This window comes from Syngnathoides biaculeatus, chromosome 15 (genome assembly GCF_019802595.1).
Source record: "Syngnathoides biaculeatus isolate LvHL_M chromosome 15, ASM1980259v1, whole genome shotgun sequence".
Lineage (NCBI taxonomy): Eukaryota > Metazoa > Chordata > Actinopteri > Syngnathiformes > Syngnathidae > Syngnathoides > Syngnathoides biaculeatus.
The window spans coordinates 16154384-16171409 of NC_084654.1; the positions used below are offsets into that span (position 1 = coordinate 16154384).

The 17026-nt window shown below is 39.9% G+C and overlaps 1 long non-coding RNA gene across 2 annotated transcripts in view; it reads right to left on the reverse strand.

Moving 5' to 3' along the window:
* Positions 1 to 17026, reverse strand: part of LOC133513501 (uncharacterized) — a 77193-nt gene that overhangs the window by 10047 nt on the left and 50120 nt on the right. The window contains exons 5-6 of one of the 2 annotated variants that reach the window (XR_009798510.1): positions 9428 to 9557; positions 1370 to 1713 (exon numbers count right to left, since the gene is read on the reverse strand). This is a non-coding gene — a long non-coding RNA (uncharacterized LOC133513501). Of the gene's footprint in view, positions 1 to 1369; positions 1714 to 9427; positions 9558 to 17026 lie in introns of those variants that run through there. The other variant, XR_009798508.1, reaches the window with a different exon arrangement.

The window sequence follows — 17026 nt, forward strand, 5'->3', positions numbered from 1 at the left end:
CTTCCTTAACCCTCTGCGACAGTTTTTTTTTTAATATGCATTGTTCTCAAATGAGCTAACTTGGGATTATAAATATTTCTTGGTAATTGGAGATTGATAAGAATAATTCCTACCTGAAATAACGCAATTGCTACACAGGCATGTGTGTGTTTTGGTTGGGCACCATCCATCATGTTTAATTGCCAAAATCCATCGATCTTTTCTGGTCTTTTCAGATGTTATTCCATAGAATGATCTCTTCGAATATCTGTCTCGTCTGTTGTGACAACCAACAGTACAACAGGTCTCGGGTATTGTAAATATTCTCCTCCGCTTCAATGTCTCCCACAGTGTCGAGCAGCTCTGTTTGATCGGCAAGATGGCGCCGTGAAAATGGTGACGTCACGTGCACTAGCTCTGTATTTTGTGACATGTAATTGATTGTCAAATAGACAGCTGAATAAGTCCATTTGTTCACAAGCTCATGTGGGTGGTTAAGTATTCGAAAGCTAAACATGATTAATATTACAGAGGAAAGTTAAAAACACTTGATTAGCAATCACATTATGACTTTGTTGCAAAGGTGGAGTGTTTCAGGGTCTTCACAGTTTTTTCTGTCCTGATTATTAAGCATTAAATTATAAATTTCAGATCTGCTCTCTCCTCCTTCAGTTGAAATGCTGTGGTTACATTACTCGCTTTTATATGACGTGACGAGTGGAAGTCCTTCGCACGTACACGGGTAGCGAGGCAGTTATTGCTCAGCGGTGCTTGCCGAGAAGCATTTGAAATTGTGTTTTTTTTATTTCCTGTAATTAAAGTAAACAGAGTTGTTTTGGCTGCATCAGCGGTGTGCTGTTCACATGGATCAATATTAGAGCCAGAGACTGGCCCAGCTTGGCAGTTACAGGACAATAATTAAGAACAGAATTATAATGAATTGGCCGTTAGCAGTGAATGCTAACGCACATCTGTGGACAGCTGAAGTGAATTTACTTTCATTTAAATATTGGCTCCATACCCTTTGCTAGTCCGTTCTGCCCATTCCATTAGGTGTCCTGAAATGTGTGTTTATTGAAGTCGACATCTGGTGAGTTGACTGGTGATAACTGATCCTAATTTAGCTTCTGGCAAGCGCAAACTCTTCTGTCCAAAGACTGGACTGTGACTGGCCTTGTTTGCATAAGCGACGCTGCACTGTGTAGATAGATCCTTTTAGTAAGCTATAAAAACTTATGAGGACCTCTGAGCACACCCACAAAAAAAGCCCACTTAGATACATTTAGCTGACATTGATGAGATATCACAAGTCCATAAGGAGCCGACAAAGGTTTTGTAGGAGGAAACCTTTAATATACAAATATCGGAAACTCTGTACGCACATTAACAAGGTACACAAATGTTACATTCCAATTTGGTAATTTTGAAACACTCCCAGGTTTATCAGTGCCTCCACCATACCATTTGATAAATATAATGTCACACATTTGAATAACTTTCAATATCCCATTAGTGGTTTGCTAAAATTCCAGTTATCATGCTATGCAGAGATGAAGAGCACACTCTTTTCAAAGATGCAACACACTAATCCCGCTTCAAATGCAGCCAACACGGATGAGTGCCAAGACTTCATCAAAACCAGGTGGCTTTGATGCCCGCTCCAAGACTTGAGAGACGGCGGAATATGGCACTGTGAGGGGCAGCCAGGTGGGTGCCGCCTCATAGTAATTAGGCCTGAAACAAATTATAAAATAGCAAGGAATATGAATATTGCTTATTAGCAACATATCTTATGTGTAGAGGATATTTAGGGTGATAGGGAGGATCCACAGTTGCTATGGGAATGCCTTAAAACAGTAAAAATGGAACAACCAACTGAATTCATTAAAATTTCGAGGCGTGAATTCAATTGGATCGGAACTTTCAGAGACAGTAAAGAGAGAATGTTTGGCTTCATGTAAAAATAGCGTTGTCAGGGCTACTCCACCTTTATATATTTTTTCTTTTCAATTCATCACTCGTAAAGTCAAGTGTGAAAGTCACAAAAAATTTGGAAGAAAAATATTCCTTTTTGATCACAAAAAAAATGCATGATGAGTACAGTTGACCACAGGTCATGTCTTTCCCCCCCTTCTCTCTTTGGCCTTTAATGATACTAGTTACAAAAGAAGGAACACCCTCAAAAAGATGGGGTGAAAAGACAAAAAACAGAAGGGTCTCCATCCAAAATAAAAGCAAAATAAGAAAACTGACATTCAAAGCTGTAGTGTCAGCATCACATTATTGGACATCTTTTTAAACTAAACGATTCAGAATGTTAAAAAAAATGTGATGAGCGAGATGCACAGTATCGGTGAAATGATCCCCTCATCAATATGGCCTCATCATGAAAGTTGAGATTTTTTTACCTTTGCTATTCAGTGAGATCAAAACATGGAAGCCCTTGTTACAAGCAAGAAGCTATGATTTTAGCTCTCCAACTACAGCAACTGCAAGGACGTTTCATGGTTTGACAGCTTTGTCATTTCCATGCAGCTTAAAAGCGTTTCAACACAACATGCAATGTTTGCATTTGAATAGAGGCTCTAGTCAAGCCAGTATCAAATCACGTATCTTTCTTTTGTATTAAAAAGGAACGAAAATACCCAACAAAAATTCTCAGTGTCCCGCTGATAAAAGGCAATCCAACAAAGTATATAATTGTCAAGTCAAGCAATTATTGCCTGTATAACTATCGCCTAATGCTGAAATAATTAAGAAAGTCTCTTACTGGGGACTGAAATGCAATTATCACCTTGATGACAGTGGCTTACAAAGGCACTTGGAAGGGGTGCACAAAACGAGAGCGCGGCAAGTAACTAAAATGACGGCGATAATATAATTAGAAGAGGGCTGATGTGGAAGGAAACAAAGGGGAGACAGCCTTGAGGCTTTTTTCTAACAGGGTTGCCATGTCTACACACTTCATTTGCATCCTTATAATGTCAAACAATTAAACTCCATAAGCAGCCGAATCCTTGCAGGGAGCTCATGTAGCTACTTACGTAACTATTTCAACATCTTTGTTTCTCTAACTTTAATACTGTGGTTTCCCAATGGACAGCATGTGTCTGCTTGCCTAAGTTTAGGATTATTTGTTTGTTTGTTTCCCCAAAATCAAAGTACCTCCTTGTACGTGCAAAAACTGCACTGTTCTGAAGCTAATCAGTCGAAATGACATGCACTACCAAACGGAGGCGCATGAAGGACAAGTGTACAGTGGAAATGGAAATCAGGTGGGGCTGGTACCATCTGCTTGGTAATGTCATTGCATTTTAATGATCTGTAATGGTCCTATTGTACAAAATAGCCAGACCCTTTCCTATTTCATACCTCCATTGCTAGTTCTATGGTTTGATTTGTTACTTTTGTCTTCTTTGCTGTCAAATGGGACCCTTTCTATGGTGGCAACGGAGAAAACCAAACCCCAAAACACATCGGGCTCTATTTTTGTAGATTTGCTATGGTTCGTAAATCTTGGCATATCTTGATTGCTGTTCAAGCATAAGACTGGCTACCATATTTGCCAATTTGGCAAAGTTTCTGTGCCAAGATGAGCGTATAGCAATAAGGCATGCCCTTTGGCACCGCCCAGCGCGTGTCACAGTTTGATGACTAAAGGCCAGTCTAAATGTTCATAGCTCAAACCACGTCTAACTTTTGGTGGTCTAATGCCATTTTGGTGAGTTTGACTGAGGTGTATGCAGACACATATGCAAGAAACATAGACATCTATAATTTATCAGACATATTTAATTCATAAATATGTGAACAGGGGGCATCGAAACCTTTGAAGTATTGAAAAAAGGCATTCATTTATTACCATCATAATCATGATATATTTTTAATTACCCTGCTTGCCGGCACACAGCTATTATGGGGAGGCACATGTACAACGTGGGTGGGGATAGCTTCATGAGGTGTTTAATATTTAAGTTGCCCACTGATATCAACAGCTCATAATGCATTTGATTAGCAGTGACAAAGCTCCAGTCACATACGAATCAGAGTCCTCTTCCACTAAGTTGCAGTGGGAAACTATTGTCTCTTGGGTATTCAAATGAAATGAAATAACCCATTTCGATTGGACAGGACTGAAGTCAGAATGAACAAACCAGCGCACACAGTTCTCACAGATTCCACGGAGAAAGTCCTCTAGATGCTCACTGAGCCAAACTCTCACAAGATTAGCTGATTTCTTGCCAGATGATCTTTTAAAATCCAAATTTTCTTTTGACTTTTGAGTTATGTTGTTACACTTGTCATGCATTTGATGGTCAAGAGTAGTTTCAAATATTTGCCTTTAGAAAGAAATACAATAATGCTCACTTTTGATTCAAACTTTTGTTTTCCTTTATTTAAGAAATATTTTGTCAGTACATTGAAATTTACCTCAAAAATTGAGGACTCAGGACAGTCAAATATAAGGAAAGCAAAGCAGAGCAAACATACGCATTTATATCGTGCATTTCATACACCAGGTAAGTTGTGCTTTACATGATTCGAGTCAGGAATAATGGGAAGTTACTAAACATTTAAAACACGGGAATAAAATGTGTCCTCAGATTTTACAGCAATGACAAAGCACACTTGAAATATCAGTCAACCTGGTCCTAGAAATTTGGAATAGTACCTCGTTAATCCTGCACTCTTGAGTGCAAAAGTAGCACATCTCTAGAGGAGCTGCTCCTCTACTTGCACCAGCTTCCTCTTCCGACTTTCCAGCTCATTTGAAAGTTTAATTCAATAAGCATCCAGATGGAGCAGATGTCAAGCAATGCTTCGCTCTCGACATTTACTTAAACCATCATTCTCTTTGACTAGCCCAACAGCCCAATGTGCCCAAAGCAGTGCAATGATATCCTCTGCAGAAAGTGTCATATTCACTATAGCTTTATTACAGATAGCATAACGTGTAAGGCGCTGTATGATGTACTATGCAATAGTGGACAAAGTCATCGTATATAAGAAAAGTGGGGGAACGTACTATTCCTCATTGTGCATTATTAAAGGTGGAGATCAAATGAAATATTCAACAGATGATATGCTGCTTTAATATTCATAGAAATGAACTTTATATTAGAGAACACATTTTTATGGAGAGTGGACTGGAGGCTACTGATTAAATTTCATTGTTTGATCACTATGCAGGGACATTATGACGCATGATGGGAGCTGGCCAGTGGTTCCCCTCTTTAGTAAACATTTAACGAGCGGTCAGAGTGGCCACAATTTTTTCATAAAGTTTCAACTTTTATTTGGAATTTGAAGGTTGTTGACTTTCAAGTTGTTTTAATGTAAAAACAATATTTGATAAATGCAAAAATGTAATGTGAAAAAATTTTGCTCACTGATCAAGTTTTAGCAATTATGAAATCTTAATTGTAAAATCTATAACAGAGGAAATCTACCTCTCCTTTGAAAATGCCCATTTGACATACAATGAATGCCACTCAGCTCATGGTATTTTACTGCTACTGTAAATTAAAGTGTAATCATGTTTTTACACATATATTTGACATTGTTGGCAAAAAAATATATAAACTTGCAATGCTCGTGTTTTATTGAACAGCCACAACCCTTGGTAGGTTGCAAAGTTTCATTTCCATGTGGTAGCATAACAAAAAAAAAAAAAAAAAAAAAAAATTACGACACCAGTCCTGTCGACCCTCTCTGCAAATACCGGTAGGTCAAACATGATTTGTTGACATGTCTGATGATGGTTATTATCGCAAAAAAAAAAAAAAAATACATATGTCCAAATTGTAGCACTTTTAGCATTTGACAGAGGCTCCACAGTGGGTGCATTATGATACATGAGGATTTCTAGCTCAGTACACGTTACAAACAGTACTGATAAATAAAATAAGATTAAAAATAAATTCAATAAAAAAAGAGAATTGAGTGGTAAACATGGCCATCACAATATGTTTGGAAAAAGAAAAAAAACAGTTATTCATATTCATGCATTTACTGGCAAAGACATTACCTAAGGCGGGGAGGACTGTAAATATGAATAAATCAGTTAGAGTCCCTGTAGTGCCTTCATTTGCTAGAGTAGAGTTCTTATGTTGTTGTTTTGTTGTGCTCCCACATTTTGTTGTTTACATAAGCACATTCAAGAGTTAATTAAGTTTAAACTTAAAAAACAAACAAGAGCTCCGTTCCGCCGGCATCCAGAGACATTTGAGGAGACGTGCATGAGATGCAGAAGAGGGCGTCTAAACCTTTCATTTTAACTATGTATGTATGAAAACAACACACGTGCATGCACACGAGGAACCTTTAGGTCATAATTCTGGATTATCACACACACATTACTGAATGTTTTTAACTTCTTACACACAAACTACTGAAAACCTTACACACATAGCATTATACTGAAAGCCGCTGACACATACTCAAATGTTCTTGTTAATATCCTGAAGCGTTGTGACATTTTATGCTGAAATGCGTTCATGCTACACTAATACTATACTATACTAATACATTTCAGAGTAGAGAGGGAGTTTCAGTACTGCATGTTTGTCCAGTTCGGTGTGGGAGAAATCATTTCAGTTGTGTGCGTGTATGTGTGTGAGATAGAGAGTATTATACCTGTGTGTGAGAAGTACTATTCACAACGCTAACTGCTTGACATAGACAGACCTACACACACACACACACACACACACACACACGCACACACACTTCTCTTTCTGGTCAGACAGACCTGCTGCGACTCTTAACAAGATGGTATTCACAGAGGTCAGAGGTGACGTCTACATTTAAAGGGATGTGAAACTCGGCTCGGGTTTTTAAACAGTTATCTAATTGGATTAGGGCCTCAAACACCCACCCCGCTTTCTTTTTCATCCCCCTTCATGGCCGGCTTTTGTCAATTCACTGCTGAGCTCAAAGGGCTCCAGACACAAAGGAGGAGGAGGACGGGCGATGTATTAGGTGGAGGTATCCTGACCAATTAAGACGAGGCCAGGTACCATGCTGATTGCAGGAAAATGGAGACCTCGGCCTACGTGTCTAATTCCCTGCTCGCTGTACCGTAGCCACTCATTTGCGTAGCCGCCCTTTTCTTCTTCCTTTGGCGAGGAGACGGACTTTCCTTGACCCTTCCTGTCCACGGAGGCCTAATCAGTCTCCCCTGGAGCTCCCGTGAGCTCTGATAGCTGCTACCTCAGCGAGTATCCAACCAGAGATCCCTCAAGCTAACACTGCAGGTTTAGCACCCATCACACACAATCAGATGGAGGAATGTCAAAGAGCACAAAGGTGCCTTGCAAATTTGCTACTTCAGTGCAACAGCAAGCAATGAATGTTGATGAACCACAGACAGTAAGCCCCTTAGAGGAAGCTACAAAAAAATTAAATGAAACCCCAGCTGATTTTGTTGTGTTTTTTCACCACTTCCTTTCACTAATCTCATGCGGCACACAAATGCAGCGATTAGCAAGCAAACGAAATGGAGCATTTAAGCAGATAAAAAGCCCAAGTGGGAAACAAAAAAAGCGGTGGGTGAGGGGGTTGTAAAAACAAAACAATTAATGGATTTACATTAGCCACCTCAGCAAAAGACAAAGTGGTGTGCTGAACTTTGAACCACCAGTTATGGTACAAAATTTGCCCCAAAATTCAATAACTTTTAGAGTTGTCATGATATTTCCTTTTTTGGTCGTATTATATGATTGGACAACCTTTTATGAACAAAGGGCTACATTTGGCTCTGCGCAACGTGTCTCGTATTTGAGTCTAGTTTTTTGTGAACAAGCATCAAGTTAAGGTTTTCCCGATAGCCACAAGCCAGCCTCCACTTGTTATATTATATATTAAATCTAAGGGTTGTTTTACATTTTAGGTTCATCCTGAAAACTTCACTCAGAGCCAAAGCAAACTACGAGTAGTGTAAAACACAGTGGTGGTACCTTGAACATATAACGGCTTTGGAATTCATCCAAATTTGGTAAAACATTGGTCCTGAGGTTCTACACATTTTTCAAAGTTCGACGACAAAATTCTGTTGCATTTCTGACTAACTTTACCCCCCCAAAAAAAACCTTTAAATGGACCTATTATAGGCATTTAAATCTGTCGAGTCGAGCCAGGTTAATTTCCAGACTCGTATTAGCTTCTCACGCTCCCAAATGGAGTAGTTTTGTGTGTAAGTGCGTGTGGGTGCCCATGTGATTTTTTAAAAAATATTTTACATTTTATTTGCGGTTGTCTTTTCTCTCTCTTCTAATTTTGAAAACAATAAGTGCATAAATCACACATCATTAAACTAGCATCTAACTGACACACTTAATCATTATCTGTGTAAAAGTAGCATATAGTGTAAGTACAAGTTCATAATGAAGTGGCTGGTGTTGAATGTATGTTTAATGCAAAAAAAAAAAAAAATGTATTTGAGCTACTTGAGACTCTGTACTCTGACACTAAGAAAAACCATAACTGAATCAGAAAATGGCTGATTTATAAAGGTATACATGTCTTTTTTCCAGGTTTTCTTTACCGTGGGGCATTAAAATAAAAATTGTCACATGCAAACAGCCTCATATTCCATATTACATGAAACTATGATTCCCTTGACTATTAATCATAAAAAACAGCAATAATAAGAGCTTTTTCACATTATTTGGAGCATTAAATTATTCTAATATAGCCAAGGGCCAACTGAAATGGAAACAGGAGCATGCAGATCCAGTCTATTATGCATTGTTAAACGTTGATCTATGGTTTAATATTTGCTTGCCAACAGCGCTGACAATGTGTTATTACCTTGACAGGCGGCTATAATGTTCCTTGACACGCTGGTGATTATTTAAATAAGCTGCAACAATAAATATGACGCCACATGATATGCTATACGAGCTTCACGGAATAATAAAAACTAAAATATGTAGACGGGTGTAAAAAAAAAAATAGGATTGAAAGCAAGGTTAGTAGAGGTTGGGAGTGAAATGTGTCAATGAGATTTATCAGGAAAGCGGCTCAATGTAATTTTGAGATTAGGCTCAGGAACAAAGCGGAAGTCAGATATCGTGCAAATGAATTATTAGCATGTTAAAGCAGGAGAATTCTTGATTACCACCATTGTCAACATGGAAATGACTAGCCCTATATGCCCAAGGCCTGAACAGAATCAACCAAACCTGTTGTTTTAATCCCCACAGCTGTGCCTCAGTGCCATCATTCTCTTTTCTGTGCACAATGAGTTTCTTGTACACAGTTTCAACAAACACAAAATCAACATCTGATTATTGCCCAAACTTTCCAACGTCACTCTCAAGCTGCAAATGTGCCACTGAGCAGTTGGATCAACAGATAAAGATGCAAAATTGCTCCTCTGACAAAGACTAAATAATCAGGAGATATCAGCTAAAATAAACATAAAAGCCTCTTCCCAAACACCAACCGTTATGAAAGGCAGAAGATAGTGAGCATACTGGCATCCGCGGTAATTAAGGGAGAAGGGTTAGCGGGTGACTCTGCGGGTGCAGACTTGAACGGCCGCTCCGACACCTGTTCATGCGTCTGGCTCAGACCTGAAAGAGAGGAAGAGAGAGAGACAACTTTGTAGCGGTGCCATTTTAGCGCAGCATCGTCTAATGAGATTAGATGCTTCACTAATGAGCTCTACAGTGAGGGGAGTCAACTGCCATATGAAGGTCAAATAAAGTCTGGACTTGAATGTGTTGTTGGATTTCAGGAGTAATTAACTAAAACAAATAACTTGAAGCAATAAAATTGTGCTCAGTTATCTTTTCACTGACGACAAAATAATTGGGATGGTGCATTTGCTCATAAAAAAACAAGGGCAAATCTGTCACATTCACAGTGACGCCAGAGTAGTACATTTCAGTTTAGTTTGTTGATTGGAACTTTGATCTGTACTGTAGAAGTTACATACATAAAGCAATAAATTTAACATGACAGTCACTATCACAAGAAAATATTCTCCAATCCCATTCCTTGAGTGGCAACTTTCTGGAAACCAATCTGCAGCTCATTGTGTCTAGCTACACACTTCAGATAGCATACTACTGTAAAGTGTACCAGAACAGATTGTCGCACAGAATGGGATATTCGTGTGTACCATAAACTGTACAACCTGGTAGAAACACGTTTTAATGGCCTGTAATCCTAGTGAAGGAAGCAATGTGGGCATGGTTTGTGTAGAGTTGTCACTTGCATTACATAAAAGAAAAAGTGCATTAGAATCTCACTCAATGACAGAGTTGCTGGTGTTCTCTGAGGGGATCAAACAAGCAAAAAATGTACACCAACTTTGTCAGTCCACTATAGATCTATACTGAGATGCCATAAAAATCTATATAAGCTATACTCGCTAAACTAGATATAGTGAAACCTTGATAAAATGGACCCCACTTTAATGGATATCGGATAAAGTAGACCCTCAGGATGGAACAGTGTGTCCAAAAATTGTTTTCCCATGCATGTGTCTGCAGAGACACTCCAGAGACTTACTCGTTGGGGAATATTTTGGGTATCCCCTAACATGCAGATTGGTCCTACGGATGATTATAATTTACACACCCACTACTACAAGACTTCATCTGTACAACTGGGCCCACGACCCCTGTCCTGCATGCTTTCTCTCCGGTCCCTGTCCTGTCCAGTCACCTCCAATATCCCATAGTGTCCTTCCCTCAAAGGGTGTAGCACTACTAACTAGTATAACACTATATATAACAAAACATATACAACACCCACTGTGTCATAGTACTAGTTATATGATGCTTTATTTTCCTCATCTTGTTTACAGCTCTTAGTATTTCTTTGTCATCTTTTTTTACATTATATTATTACTTTTTCACTCTCTCCCCTTTGTGTTTTCTTTTTAAAAAACATTCTGTTCGACTGAATTACTGTTGATTAGAATACAAAGAAACCACAGTGGTAGTGTAAAAATTCTACTGTGGCACAGTAAAAGTGTTTCAGTGGTTTTGTGCCACATTATTTCTTGTAAATGAATATTTTTTTGAGCGGTTAAGTCAAATTTGATAATTTTCCCATGGCACACGAGAAGATTGCTCATGGCATACTAATGTGCAACGGCACACTAGTTGGGAATCATTGCATTAATTTCTCACGAAAGTACTGTGTACTATCGCAGCTATCTTCGAGCAGGAGGCGGTGTACACCCTGAACTGGTTTCCAGCCAATCGCAGGGCAACTCGAAACAAACAATTCACACTCACAAATCACACCTAAGGGCAATTTGGAGTGGCCAGTTGATGCATGTTTATGGGATGTGGGTGGAAACCGGAGTGCCCAGACAACACCCATGCAGGCACGGGGAGAAGATGCAAACTCCACGCAGGCAGGGTCGGTATTTGAATCCCGGTCCTCAGAACTCTAACCAACCCCACAACCGTGCCTCCATTCTAGTGGACGTTTGGGTTAAAAATAATTGGTCAAATGAATTGTGGAAGATACCATGACCATGCAAATTCAACAGCCATTAGAAATTTAAGAACTTCATTAGGGTCTTTTGAGATCAACTCACAACCTTTTCTCAAACTTGTGTCATTCATTTTTACCACCAGGGCAGCTGGTGACCACAACAGCACGGCAATGAAGAACCATTTGACTGGTACCTTTTGTAATGTGCAGACATGTTGCACCAGATGGGAGAAGGCAATAAAATAATGACCTATTCTTTTAGACAAGGTGTTAATCGTTTTATTTTTCCATTCCTCCCTATTGTCGGTTGAAACAGTGTGAGCTCTCTTCAAATGAATTTAATTGTCTTTGCCATTAATTTTATTTGCGATGGAGAAAAGCTGCATGGCTACTGAAATGTTTACATGTATGTCAGCATTTTATTGCCAATGAACTAAAATATTTACTTTTTGCACCCTTATTATATGGAATGCCCTGTTAAATAGTGATAAAATGAATTTCATTTTAGCTATATTAGAAAGATTTAATCAAGCTCCAATTTGTTTAAGTGCATAAGCTTTTTTGTTAGCACTGCATATTTGCAGAGGAAAGATTGCATGGGTAGGTGTATTAGCACAAGGATGGTTCCATGTATCTTCCGACCAAAACGGCAAGATCCTTGTCACCACTATCTCATGTAATCTTTTTAATAATGTTTATGTCAGCAAAATTGAGCATGTGGCATGGAATCACTAATGCCACGCACACAATTTAGTGACAAAACTCTACTGGGGCCGCTTATGGAGGCTGCACCCTTGAGGAGGCCGTCAGAATAGTAATACATCCTTTCTTCCACCTTTGTAAGCCTCAACGGCATACACCGAACACGGGGAAGTCAGAAACTACTGACCTCGGCCCTGGAAAAGTGAATTGAAATTGGAACTCAAAGTAGGAATTCCTTTTGAATATCTGCCCAACACCTCTGGAAATAGAATGCTGTAACATGCCTAAGGCCATTGTAGAGTTCTTTGGCTTGTTTAGCCAGCTAGTTGCAGTTGTTTTGGCTGCAGGAGCTTTTGCAGGCCGTTTAAAACCATGATACTGACAATTTTGCTATAGACTTTAACGTTTATGATATTACATATACTATATATTTATTGAATGTTTATAATGCGAATGCAGGCTAGTCCGTCACATTTGTTGCCATGTCAACACCAACTACAGAATATCATGTCTTAACAAATTAGCATATTTTCCCTCGGTCCTAGTAGAAGCTCCAAACCAATTTATCCACACTGAGACCCAAAATCATGTCCCACCTTTTGATAAGGCATGAGAGAACTTTTTCCCCTTTCAGACAGCATTTCAATTTTTATAAATTGTTCGGTCCCTGTAGGAACGGTGTCAGAGTTTGGTCTGCATTACCGGCAGTAAGTCGGACTCTTTTGTGGTGAGAGTTGGACTACGCCACGGCTGCGCTTTGTCACCAATTCTGTTCATAACTTTTATAGACAGAATTTCTAGGCACAGCCGTGGCGTCGTGGGGGTCTGGTTTGGTGGCCTCAATATTGCATCTCTGCTTTTTCAAGATGATGTGGTTCTGCTGGCTTTATCAAACCAACATCTCCAACGGTGACTGGAGCAGTTCGCAACAAAGTGTGAAGTGGCTGGGGTTGAGAATCAGCACCTCCAAATCTGAGACCATGGTCCTCAGTGGGAAAAGGGTGGCGTGCCCTCTCCAGGTTAGAGATGAGATCCTACCCTATGTTGAGTTCAAGTATCTTGGGGTCTAATTCATGAGTGAGGGAAGAAGGGAGTAGGATATCGAAAAGCAGATCGGTGCAGCATCTTCAGTGATGGAGAGATGGAGTGATAGATACATTGTGGTAAAGAGGGAACTAAGTCAAAAGGCAAAACTCTCAATCTAACAGCTGATCTTTGTTCCGACCCTCACCTATGATCACAAGATGTGGGTCGTGACTAAAAGAGCAAGATCCCAGTTACAATCGGCCAAAATGAGTATCCTCTGCAGGGTGTCCGGGCTCTCCCTTAGAGATAGGATGAGACGCTCGGTCATTTGGGAGAGGCTCAGTGTCAAGCTGATTCTCCTCCACATTGAGAGGAGACCGATGAGGTGGCTGGGGCATCTGAACCGGATGCCTCCCTGGTGAAATGTTCCAGGTACATCCCAACAGAAAGTGACCCCGGACAAACTGGAAAGATTACGTCTCTCTTGGCTGGCGTGGGAATGCCTCGGGATCCCCCCAGAAGAGCTGAATGAAGTGGCTGGGGAATGTGAAGTATGGCCATCCCTGCTAAAGATAACCCCGCGACCCCAGCCGGAAAAGTGGTAGAAAATGGATGGATAAATTGTTTCGTTTTGAGAAAAGAAATGTCACAACATTTTACGGAACGTTTATCATTATGTGTCATGGGGGGTGGGGGTACATTCCAGACCAGACTGCAAATCGGTAAAAATCAGCAATATAAGCAATAAGATAGACCATTTAGCACTAGACACCCCCACACATGAAAATAGACAAACACTAACACTTTTCTAGTGGATGCTCTCACTACAAAACACAGTTCTCCAGATAATAGGCCATACTTGCTTACTTTAAGATGGTATTAAAATACAGTGTATTGTGATAATTTCAGGGTTAATTATTTGCGCTTTTTATTTACAGTTGATGTGAGGGTTTTGTTTTTACAATTTAGTAGTTTGGATAAAATCCTCTTCCAGGTCACATGTAGCCAAGAGGCTTAGGTTTTCACACCTCTGCTATAGATAAAACAATAAGATAGGATACGGACATTTATATCTGTGTATGAGAGAGTGTCTTCTTGTGAGGATGATCTCACTGACCCGCAGGCCGGGGCCGAAAGTAGATGAGAGAGCTCAGGGTGACGACTTGGCCACTCACTTAGAGAACTTTGACTTATGAGGTGCGCTGCATTTAGCCAAGCTAATGCAAGTGAGGACCGTGCTATTAACCTCAGGAAGAGAAGGCTCGGCAGTATGATGCATTCCGATTGACAGAGGACAATATTTCACCATGACAGGCATTACCAATGAATAATTAAGTGTTTAATATAATGATCTGGAGAGGGAGAACAGGAAGAAAGAGACAGAGACAAAGGGGGCAGAAAATGGTAATTCCACAATTCATTGCCTTTAAAACCTATCTAACGTTATTACCAGGCATCGATGTATAGAGGGAGGGAGAAGGCTTTTGTTGAAACAAATAGGTTTTTGATGGCTCACCGAGAGTAGAAACGGTTATTAGGTTTGAGAACTCCTGCATGATAGAAGTGGGATCCTGCCGAGCGGGAGATCATGAAATTTTAAGTGGGGAATTTACAGCAGAGAGGCCACGGGACAGCGAGGCCGTCTGGGCAAAAGCCTGAGGACACATGCGTTTCGGTGAAGCATAATGCTGGGCTAATGTCACCGCAAATGAATAGTTAACAAGCTGGAGATTGTTGTTCTTGTTAGAGTGGCAGCCAAGTAAAATAGACCCTTTTTTTTAAAAAAAAAAAAAAAAAAAAGAATTTTTGAGGCTAGCATGCAAAAACATCTGTTATTGATTTCATAGTAGGAATAAAGCCAATACTGTATTAGCAAATAAAGAATACTGTACATCCCAATCTTTATTCCGCAAAGGCACCAATTTTCCATAATAAATTATAACAGTACAGCACACCAATCAAAAGTGTGACAAAAGCTATAAATAATGAATAAATGATGATTACGGCACAATCCACTCACTAATTGATTTGATCAGTATGAAATTTGGCTCTGTTAATTTGAATACAAAACTGATACATGCACAGAAGCCGTAACTTATTGGGTTGTATGAATGCCAACGGGTGGATACGTTGGTGTTGCTTTTTAGTCTAGTGGAAGAGCATTTATTTGTTCTGCATGTCATTATATTTTGCTGGTATGGCTTGATGAACAAGATATATTTAAAATGAATAAATTAAGTTAATTCATGAATTACCATGCTCAGGCATATCAAGTGAAATTGGAGAGCTGGAAGCTTTCAAGTAATTGGTCAGAAAATGGATATTTATGTATTAAAGATAATTTGATATTTGTTCCTTTAGCAATGTGATGAATAGTGACAGGCACAGCATTGTAGTTTATGTAGAGCTTATCATGACCCATGTTACAGTGTGACATGTTACATGATTCTTCCAAACATTTCAGGGTGGGAGGTGAACTGTCACAAGGCACATGGCATGAGTTCTGGGCTCCCCCGACCCTGCCACCATTGCGGTCCCCATCTTTGTCTCTCCTCTCAGGCATCCCTAACTATCCACTTTCTGTTCTGGGTCACAGTCTACCATCCCTCCCAGGGGGTGGCTGACCCTGTGTCGGCCCTGTTGGCAGGTCGGGGGTCACTTGCTCTCTGGGTGTGCTCTGGAGAGTGGGTTGGAGTGGTGGTTAGCTGAGGGGGTGGCTGTTGGTCCCTATATCCTTCTTCTGGTGGCTGGTTTGGGTTCCTCATTGGAACTGTGCTGGGTCCATGAGAGAAGGTAATACCCTCTTAACCAGGTTCCCACAAGAGAGCATCCTGTCCTGTGCTTTTTTTGGATGGGCGAGGTGGAGTCCTTCTTTACCATCGTGCTGATTCAGCAATTCTGGACAACTGAAGACCACCATGCATGTGTGACGGTGTTAATCGACAAATTGTACAAAATATTTCCAGAGAGACACATGTGGGATCAAGACGCCACTCATAGTGACAGAGACGTGTTTATTTTAATTAACTCTCTGGACTGCCCTTTCATTTTTCTCTCGAGAGTACCTGAAAGATTTAGGGATTACATAGCCATTGCCATAACAGACCAGTAACACTCCCAGGCTAACTACTGTCATCCTATCGTGTCCTACTTGCTAATTGTTGAATTCCTTCCTCATGGGGGAAAAGGATTTATGTACTGTTATTCTGCTGTTGTTTTTTTTAATTCCGTTATGCTCTTTGCGCCCTTCTTCTGTCTGTCCCCTAACAATGTTCATTACCAATAAATATCACAATACAAATGACCACAGAGGGAGTATTTCAAACTCTACTGTTTCACAAACCAACTCTTCCAACATAAAAAAAAAAAAATCCAAATTCAGCATTCTGAATGATCATGCACCTGATTTTTTTTTTTTTTTTTAAACGTTCTCTTCTCTCTCTTCGACAAATGTAATACGCTCGATGCGCATCCTCAGCATCCCTTAACGACTGGCCTGACAGGCATTATTTTCTGGTACAATATAAGTGTCGGCATTTTTTTTATTACAGTAGATATTTCTCTGCGTGGAATTACCAAATTATGTCATTGTGTTTCTGCTAACTCAAACCAAACTAAAGAAAAGAACTTCGGCCAAACTTCTCAATCAAAAGTGTCCTCTAAAAGTGAGACTACATTCACGCAGCATTAACATAATTCACAGTCCACCCACGCCCTCCAAACACTTCTTGCATGTCTCCAAATGCCCAACGAAGAGCTAATTTTCACGCCTTACACTAGTGACCTTTGGCATCACATATACGATATGAGCGGTGCCTGTTGCTTATATGACAGCTTCTTATGAATATTCATATTGATA